The following is an 11,100-nucleotide window of genomic DNA, read 5'->3' on the forward strand; positions in this document are numbered from 1 at the left end:
ATAGCCAAGAACAACCAGAAGGGCGTCCTCTATCTTGCGATACCAAAAGTCATCTGGCACACTGCTTAGCGATCTTCAACAACTTCTTACTTTTTTTCTAGCCTAAAATCATTGATGTTAACTACTAATGTGAAAAAAAGAACTAAATAATGACTATTGTTGCCCTCTCAATTGACTTGTCTTAAGACAACTTGTCAAGTAATTTTAACATCTATTTACAGACGTCAATTGTTGTACAACATCATGGCTCACTGCTGTTCGGCAAATCTTACACTTTTTACAGTGGATTTTCTGCCTGTTGTGGGCCTTTAAACCATCTGCTCTGACTTTCGTTGTTTCCACAACAGGAGAGAGAATTGTCGACTATGCGTGGATCCTCTGGGGAGGCTGCAACACATCATGAAGCTGACGAGGAGAGAAAGCAGGTGTCGTCCAGATTGGGCAGAATCATCCTCACAGAATCCCAGAGAGACCCCAACTAGGGAAGAAATGCTCAACTGCGCTGCTGTAACCTGACTGTGGAAAGGTTAAAGACAAATCTTCATCAGAACTTAAAACTACACCAGCGCAGCATACTACACAGGAGAGAAATTGCACGCACTGTTTCTGGATTGTGGGAAGCAGTTACTTAAGAATCAGAATATATTAAACGTAACAATGAGAGAATTCACACTCGGCAGGACAACTTAGATGCCTGGATCGAAAATGATCGGGAACAAATTTTTTTCCACTCAAGCTGCCCATGATAGTATCCTCTGAGAGCACACACTCGGAGAGACTCCAAGACCTTACCGACTGCTCGACATATGGAAAGATGTCTTGATTAGTTCAACAGATTTAAAAAATCCAAGCCAGAAATACACATCATGTAGAGAAGCCTTTTAACTGATAATCTCAGACATGTGCGGAACTGAGGTTTAATCATCTCAAGTCTGGCTGATAGTACATCTTGAGAGCGCACACACAAGGAGTGAAACTTTAGCTGTATTCAATGTGGGAAGAGGTTTAATCACTCAAGGCTGCGCGCTGATAAGTACATCTTGAGAGCACACACCTGAGCAGAACACCTTACCCACTGCCCTCAGGACTGTGGAAGAGTTTGTAGAATTCAACAGCATTTAAAATCACACCAGAAAAATACCACATAGTAGAGAAAACCTTTTAAAACTGTACTTCAATGTCGGAAGGAGGCTTTAATCACTCAAGCTGCTGATGTAGTACACTCTGGCGCAGCACACCACAGGAGTTGAAACCTTATAGCTGTGAATCAATGTGGAAGAGATTTGTTACATCTAGCTTATCTGACTTATACACCCAGAGAACACAACACAGGAGAGAAATCCTCACAGCTGTTGTATCAATTCACAAGAGATACTCTGATTGAAAGATCCTCTGATCAAACATCAGCAAAATACCATACATTTGAAGTAGTTAGTTTCATGATATCAATGACAATGTCACAATGTTAGAAATATTTTGAATTGATGGTCACAAGCCTAGGAAATGTCCTTTAACATATGTAGTAGGGAATTACAAAGACTTTGAATTTGTTAAAAAGTCCATATATGATACAGGAAAACACTATTTAAACCATGATTTAGGATGTATTAAGAACAAGTTGATTGAACAAAGTCATGAATAATTTAATAAAAACCACATTTTGGCCTCTGATAAAAGATATGCCTCTGGCGCGTCGTCAAAATGATCCATTTGTCAGAACTATTGCGCTTCAATGTAAACTATGTAGTGGGGTCTAAAGTTTGTTTTAAATTATCACCTCATTAAACACGAATTCCAATCCAAAACACATGCGCCTTCTCTCTTGAACACTTAATATTAATTATTACACTTTTATGAAATAAAATTGAAAATAAAACTTTTGGTTCCCTCAACTGCTTGCCCACTCCAGTCAAGCCAGAAAGAGACGCAGCAAGGAAATGCGTCTTTTTATATTTGATTTGATTTATATATTTTTTATTCAAAATGCCAGCATCTACAATTTTAACATTTGTGTACAAATCATACAGAACAGAACACAGGTATTAAACAAGAAAAATACTAAAAACATCAACAAAAAAAAATATAAATAATGAACTATTCTAGTGTAGTTGTTATCACTCTGAAAAAAATTCTATTAATGATTCAGGAAGATGTTATTGTTGCCTTGCTTATTCACCTAGGATTCTAATGTTTTAATAAAATAGTTACATCTCAATCAGAAAAATGTTGTAATTTTTTGGCTATAGAATTTTGTTTGTGTATTAAAGTACCTTTTGGCAACAAGAATTAAAAAAAATGACACTAATCATTTCAATTGGTCTTGTTATCATTGCCCAATAGTAACATATTTATTTCTTTGTCTTCTTTACTCATTCTTATGTTTCTTTATTTCTGTCTTTAATTTTACTTCTTTTTGTCTCTTTTTGTTTATTTTTTTATTCTATGAACTCCGCTTCCTCTATTTTATATTATCGCACACCCACCCACCAACTCAGACCCCCACGCCACTCTTCACCTGTTTCATGTCCAACAACATGGGTCGTTGTTCATAATGGTAAATAAGTATTTTTTCAAGGTTTTTTCCCAAAATTCTGACACAAATTTAAACATTAACAGAACATTTTACATCTACACAAGCTGGCGACAGATTCTCACCTTTTTTTTCACAGACAAACGCAGATATCATCAAACAGCCACAAATGTGGATATCATAGAATTACATGGATATACAGTATCTTATGGTAAAATTTTTTTAAAAGTGCACCTTCCTTAAAAACTTTGTTTGGTTATACAATATTTTGTAAGCGGCCTTAACCCAGGCATTTATCCATCGACAATGTTCAGGAATAATAAAGCCATGTTCCAGAAAACATTTCCTCTCGGTGGAAGGTTGATTTTGTGAATGAAGAATTTGGTCTTATATATTTCATTACAACAAGATTTCTCAAGTAAAGGCCACGCCTTCCAATCTGAAGTTCTGGATAAACTTTTTTGATCATTACCAAAGCTGAAGATGGAATTTTCATGCAGTGCTTCATGTTATGCACCACTGGGAACACGGCTTTTTGCATCAAGAAATAAAACCACTGAAAGGCGAATTTGCGGAAACTCTTTCAATGTTATTAAATTGTCAAATGTCCAGACAATTACCTCTGTTAGTCAAAAACAATCAAGAACAAATTCATTATTTCCTCTCATGGCCACGTTGGCGGATAGACACAATGACTTTATTCCTTACCAGCTAATGTCTGAATTATTTCCACAAAAGAGCTTTATGTGGGGGAAAAATTGTGCTAGTGGCCAAAAACATATTTTCCAGGCCTTAAAGCTTGTTGGTTGAAACCTAGCCAAATTTCAGCGGGTAATCTTTCAGAATATAATGACATTATCAGTAAAATTGCAAGACCTCCCACCTTATGAACACCATTATTTTGGCAATGAAATCACCATACTTGGCAATCAGTGTTGATCAAACATCTTGTCAACCAGTTGATCTTGAAAGTGTTTATTTATTGTCACAAAGTCCAACACTTCCAGACCTCCTTCAGGTCTTTTATTACAGAGGACTGACTTCTTCTAGTTTGTGAGACTTTATTTTTCCAGATGAAGTCAAGAAAAGGTCTTGTTGATTCTCTTTAAAGTAGCAGGATTTACAAACAAAGATGAGGGGTACAACAAACCAGACAGTCCCTCTGCCTTGGACAGAAGTACTCTTCCCAAGTATAGAAAGATCTCTTTGTATAAATATATTTTTGGTTTTCTTAATTTTAGGAGAGAAATTCATATGTTGTCTGACTGTGGTTTTTTGACAGATGTATTCCTAAATATTTAACACAGTCCTTTACAGGAATATTTTCTATTTCTTTATCATCAGAGTCAAATAAACATAAGATTTCTGTACTATATTAACACTGCTAATACAACAATATTGCTAGGTTCCTGCACGAAAGAAACACTGCTAATCCAACAATAGTGCTAGGTGCCTGTACACTTGAATTAAAGGGGAACTACTCTCAAAAATGTAAATTTCTTAGATTTTCCCCAAACCTCAAAAGTGGTCTGATTGGTTTAAGTATTGTTATGGACTTAGAACAATTGCATTGTTTTTCTGTTAAAAAAAAGTCTGACTTTGAGAACAAAAACCTGAAAAAATGAGAAAAATTCTGAATTTCTGAATTTCTGACTCAGTTTCTCTGTTTCAATAAAAGGCCTACTATTATCCTACTGAACAGTACCAACCCACTTTCAACATACCAGTATTTAGTTTGGAAACTTTCAAAAGAAATGCTGGTCTAAATAACACAATATCAAAATATGTAAAATTATCAATTTATTTGTTTCTAAAGTGGTTGAAATGCTGTGAAAATCAGTTGTACTGAACTACAGTGCTAAATTAATAGATATTCTTAAAGTTGAGCTTGTCTTTGCAGGAGGACTCTTATTTAGAAGGAAATAATCTGATGTTGTGCTGCCAGCATATTATCCTGCTGCTAGCAGAACAGTAATAAAAGAGTTTAACCTTGAATAATTGTACGGTGTGCTGCGAGGTACAAACTGCACATATACAGAGAGAGGTTGATCACTAAGAGGTTCATTCCACAAGGGGGCGACAAACGTCAGTTAATATTCCAGAATAGAGCACCACAGAATTTATAGGCTCCCTTTGCCAAGTGGTCAATTTGGAGATCCTCAGACCTGGGCCAGGGCTGCGTCCCAAAAGTCTTTCCTGCTTCCCGAAGTGTACACTCGTTCACTACTCCCCATAAAGTGTAAAAGCATTGGATTGGTGAAGGCGTAGGTTATAGCACGAGTTTCCATACAAATCAATTCCTGTCAAATCCTGTCCATGAAGGGAAGTGAACAAGTGCACACTTGCAGCACTTTGGGAGAAAGGGGAGATTATTGGGGTACAGACAGGTATGCAGACGTTTCCCCAGCCCAGGTATGCAGACGTTTCCCCAGCCAGGTATGCAGACGTTTCCCCAGCCCGGTATGCAGACGTTTCCCCAGCCCAGGTATGCAGAGTTTCCCAGCCCAGGTATGCAGACGTTTCCCCAGCCCAGGTATGCAGACGTTTCCCCAGCCCAGGTTGCAGACGTTTCCCCAGCAGGTTTGCAGACGTTTCCCCAGCCCAGGTATGCAGACGTTTCCAGCCCAGGTATGAGTTTCCCCAGCCAGGTATGCAGACGTTTCCCAGCCCAGCACCACTTCAACCAATACCTATCAATCAATATTCATCAAATCCTTTATGATTAGACAATTTTCTTCAGGCGTTTCACTGGTGGTCTGGAACAAAATCCGAAACCCTGTATCTCTCCAGGGTTGGTGGGTGACTGTATCTCTCCAGGGTTGGTGGGTGACTGTATCTCTCCAGGGTTGGTGGGTGACTGTATCTCTCCAGGGTTGGTGGGTGACTTCTGGACCCTGATCAGACATGGAGTAGTTGGCTCTGCATTTACACTGGGGCTCTGGGCTCTGTTCACAAAACCAAAGACCCCACAGAGCCCCAGGACAGCAACATATTAGACCAACCAAACATGAGAAAACAAAAAGATAATTACTTGACACATTTGAAAGAATTAACAAAAAAAAAGAGCAAACTAGAATGCTATTTATCCCTGAACAGAGAGTACACAGTGGCAGAAAACCTGACCACTGTCACTGACCCAAACTTAAGAAAAGCTTTGACTATGTACAGACTCAGTGAGTTAGCCTTGCTATTGAGAAAGGCCGCGTAGGCAGACCTCAAATCAAATCAAATTGTATTAGTTATGAGCCCCTAACCAACAATGCAGTTAAAAAAAATAGTAAAGAATAGGAAATTAAATAAACAAGTAATTAAAGAGCAGCAGTAAAAATCAATAGCAGGCTATATACAGGTGGTACCTGGCTCTCAAGAGAAGACAGGCTATGTGCACACAGCCACAAAATGAGGTGGAAACTGAGATGCACTTCCTACCTCCTGCCAAATGTATGACCAGTTAATTCATACTGTATGTTGTAGTCTGTCCAAGAGGGGAATCACACAGTCGGATCTCAGTTAATTCATACTGTATGTTGTAGTCTGTCCAAGAGGGGAATCACACAAGACTGACAGCCTGTATTTATTAAAAGCATTCAGTTGATTACATGGCAGTTTAGAGAGAAACATCATACACAATAATCTACATCATAATCAATATCATAACATTTTATAATCAATAACTCATAGATAAACAACAACAAACCCTTATATCAAAAAAAAAATCAAATCACAAAGATGAACGATTGATTATAATAATACATGGATTAATAATGAGACACTTCAGATAAAGAATCTAAGAGACACTAAATAAAATAAAGATTCTAAGAGACACTAATAAGAAAAATAATCTAAGAGACACTAAATAAGATAAAGAATCTAAAGAGACTAAATAAGATAGAATCTAAGAGACACTAAATAGATAAAGAATCTAAGAGACACTAATAAGAAAAGAATCTAAGAGACACTAAATAAGAAAAAGAATCTAAGAGACACTAAATAAGAAAAAAAGAATCTAAGAGACACTAAATAAGAAAAGAATCTAAGAGACACTAATAAGATAAAGATCTAAGAGACACTAAATAAGATAAGAATCTAAGAGACACTAAATAAGATAAGAATCTAAGAGACACTAAATAAGATAAAGAATCTAAGAGCCACTAAATAAGATAAAGAATTTAAGAGACACTAAATAAGATAAAGAATCTAAGAGACACTAAATAGATAAAGAATCTAAGAGACACTAAATAGATAAAGAATCTAAGAGACAAAGAAATAGATAAAGAATCTAAGAGACACTAAATAGATAAAGAATCTAAGAGACACTAAATAAGATAAAGAATTTAAGAGACACTAAATAAGATAAAGAATCTAAGAGACACTAAATAAGATAAGAATCTAGAGACACTAAATAAGATAAGAATCTAAGAGACAACTAAATAAGATAAAGAATCTAAGAGACACTAAATAACAGATAAAGAAAAGACCTAAAAGACATTAAGACAAAAGCAAAAAGCAATACATTCTGGAACACAAGTCAGTTGTAATGACTACTATCTTCAATAATTAAAACCATGTTACCCAAAACCTCATGTTACCCAAAACCTCATATTACCCAAAACCCCATGTTACCCAAAACCTCATGTTACCCAAAACCTCATGTTACCCAAAACCTCATGTTACCAAAACCCCATGTTACCACAACCCCATGTTACCATACAGGCTGCATTTCTGTATTTTTAAAGTTATATATCTGGAAAACTTGATTGTTGACATGCAAAACATTTTGGGACTATATCAACAATGGAATAATGAAACAAATACCAACATATATTGTGGGTGGAGTTTTCCTTCAAGGTTTGCCATCAGATTTTATACACCATTGCTTCCCTGACCATCGATTTGAAAACACAGAACTGACCTGAGATCAGCATGTAGGGTCAGCTTCATCCTACTCCGATGTTAAAACACAGAACTGACCTGAGAACAGCATGTAGGGTCAGCTTCATCCTACTCCGATGTTAAAACACAGAACTGACCTGAGAACAGCATGTAGGGTCAGCTTCATCCTACTCCTACTCCGATGTTAAAACACAGAACTGACCTGAGGTCAGCATGTAGGATCAGCTTCATCCTACTCCTACTCCGATGTTAAAACACAGAACTGACCTGAGATCAGCATGTAGGGTCAGCTTCATCCTACTCCTACTCCGATGTTAAAACACAGAACTGACCTGAGATCAGCATGTAGGGTCAGCTTCATCCTACTCCGATGTTAAAACACAGAACTGACCTGAGATCAGCATGTAGGATCAGCTTCATTCTACTTCTACTCCGTCCCCTGGGCTGCTCTCTCCTCTTCCGGTCCAGCTTCAGCTCTGGAGCTCAGAGAGACCGTCTCCATGGCATTGACATCAAGATCCATGCTGCTCACCCTGTTCACTCTCTTCTGCCTCCTGGTGGGCTAGGGAGACACAGCACCAACAGTCAGACATTTACTGTCACGGCTGAGTAAATGTCTTTACCTTGTACCTTGCAGCACTACAACGTGTCTGATGGTGAAGGCTGGTAGAGGAGAGGCTGCAAACAGAAACACCTTTGATGAGGGGACTGATCAAATCATCACATAAATCTGTAGGAAATCTGTTAATGACAAAGTTATAAGTCTGGTTCATGTTTAGTGACCTGTGAGGGTGAGGGAGATGAGATCACTCTCAGAGGAGAAGTTATGAGAGAAAACATAATTGTCATAAACACAGCTGTAGTTCCCTTGGTGGGAGTCATCTGCAGCAGGGAAGAGGAAGGCAGCAGAGTGATTGACAGCTGGCTGGGCCTGGGTTCTGTTGGAGCCGGTGAACGTGAGGAGGAAGGAGCCTCCTGGGTACTGTGGCTGAGTGGAGCAGGTGATGGTGAAGCTGTAGCCCCTGAACAYCTCGGGCCCCTGGTGGCCCCTGGAGACCCCTCCCATTGAGTCAGTCAGGTTATAGACTCCTCAGGCATTGTTATAGACAGACTATCACATTCAACCTAATGGAGTTATAAGGGGGCCTCCTCAGCGGTTATAGACTATCACATTCAACCTAATGAGTTATAGACCTCCTCAGGCTGGTTATAGTCAGACTATCACATTCAACCTAATGGAGTTATAGACCTCCTCAGGCTGGTTATAGACAGACTATCACATTCAACCTAATGGAGTTATAGACCTCCTCAGGCTGGTTATAGACAGACTATCACATTCAACCTAATGGAGTTATAGACCTCCTCAGGCTGGTTATAGACAGACTATCACATTCAACCTAATGGATTATAGACCTCCTCAGGCTGGTTATAGACAGACTATCACATTCAACCTAATGGAGTTATAGGCCTCCTCAGGCTGGTTATAGACAGACTATCACATTCACCTAATGAGTTATAGGCCTCCTCAGGCTGGTTTTAGACAACTATCACATTCAACCTAATGGAGTTATTAGACCTCCTCAGGCCTGATGGAAAGGAAGACATCTATAAAGAATAAACAGGTGATTACATGGACTACCTGACTTGATGGAAAGGAAGATCTATAAAGTATTAACAGTGATTACATGGACTACCTGACTAGATGGAAAGGAGACATCCTATAAAGAATAAACAGGTGATTACATGGACTAATAAAACATGATAACACTTCAAAATATAGATCTAAGAGTAAACAAATAAGATATACAAATATAGACAACAACAATAGCAGTAAATGCTGAATGCTCTTAAATAATTAAAACCCCATGTTACCAAACCATGTGTACCCCAAACCCTGTGTTACCCCAAACCCATGTGTTACCCAAACCCGTGTTACCCCAAACCCTGTGTTACTCAAACCCCGTGTTACCCCAAAGCCTGTGTTACCAAAGCCCTGTGTTACTCAAAAGCCCTGTGTTACCAAAGCCCTGTGTTACCAAAACCCCATGTTACCCAAACCCATGTTACCCAAAACCTCATGTTACCCAAACCCATGTTACCAAAAACCCCATGTTACCAAAACCCCATGTTACCCAAAACCCCATTTACCCAAAACCTCATGTTACCCAAACCCCATGTTACCCAAACCCCATGTTACCAAAACCCCATGTTACCAAAACCCCATGTTTACCCAAAACCCCATGTTAACCCAAACCCCATGTTACCGCAAAACCCCATGTTACCAAAACCCCATGTTACCCAAAACCCATTGTTACCAAAACCCCATGTTACCCAAAACCCCATGTTACACCAAAACCCCATGTTACCAAACCTCATATTACCAAACCCCATGTTACCAAAACCCATGTTACCAAAACCTCATGTTACCAAAACCTCATGTTACCCAAAACCTAATGTTACCCAAAACCCCATGTTACCAAAACCTCATATTACCCAAAACCCATGTTACCCATCCTGTGTACCAAAACCCCATGTTACCAAAACCTCATGTTACCCAAAAACCTCTATTACCACAAACCTCATATTTACCAAAACCCCATGTTACCCAAAACCTCATGTTACCCAACCCATGTTAACAACCTCATATTACCCAAAAACCCATGTTACCCAAAACCATGTTACCAAAACCCCATGTTACCCAAAACCCCATGTTACAAAACCTCATGTTCCACAACCCCATGTTACCACACCTCATATTACAAAACCCATGTTACCAAAACCCCATGTTACCAAAACCCCATGTTACCCAAAACCTCATATTACCACACCCTGTGTTACCAAAACCCCATGTTACACAAACCCCATGTTACCAAACCCCATTACCAAAACCCATGTTACCCAAAACCTCATGTTACCACAACCCCATGTTACCACAACCCATGTTACCACAACCCCATGTTACCATACAGGCTGCATTTCTGTATTTTTAAAGTTATATATCTGGAAAACTTGATTGTTGACATGCAAACCATTTTGGGACTAGATCACCAATGGATATGAAACAAATACCAAAATATATTTTGGGGTGGAGTTTTCCTTCAAGGTTTGCCATCACATTTTATACACCACTGCTTTCCTGACCATCGATTTGAAAACACAGAACTGACCTGAGATCAGCATGTAGGATCAGCTTCATCCTACTCCTACTCGATGTTAAAACACAGAACTGACCTGAGAACAGCATGTAGGATCAGCTTCATCCTACTCCTACTCGATGTTAAAACACAGAACTGACCTGAGAACAGCATGTAGGTCAGCTTCATCCTACTCCTACTCTGATGTTAAAACACAGAAACTGACCTGAGATCAGTATGTAGGATCAGCTTCATCCTACTCTGATGTTAAAACACAGAACTGACCTGAGATCAGCATGTAGGATCAGCTTCATCCTCTCCTACTCCGATGTTAAACACAAGAACTGACCTGAGGTCAGCATGTAGGGTCAGCTCATCCTACTCCTACTCCTGATGTTAAAACAAGAACTGACCTGAGATCAGTATGTAGGATCAGCTTCATCCTACTCCTACCGATGTTAAAACACAGAACTGACCTGAGATCAGCTGTAGGATCAGCTTCATTCTACATCCTAACATCGGAATGTTAAAACACCAGAACTG

The sequence above is a fragment of the Salvelinus sp. IW2-2015 genome, unplaced genomic scaffold, assembly GCF_002910315.2.
Source record: "Salvelinus sp. IW2-2015 unplaced genomic scaffold, ASM291031v2 Un_scaffold5449, whole genome shotgun sequence".
Lineage (NCBI taxonomy): Eukaryota > Metazoa > Chordata > Actinopteri > Salmoniformes > Salmonidae > Salvelinus > Salvelinus sp. IW2-2015.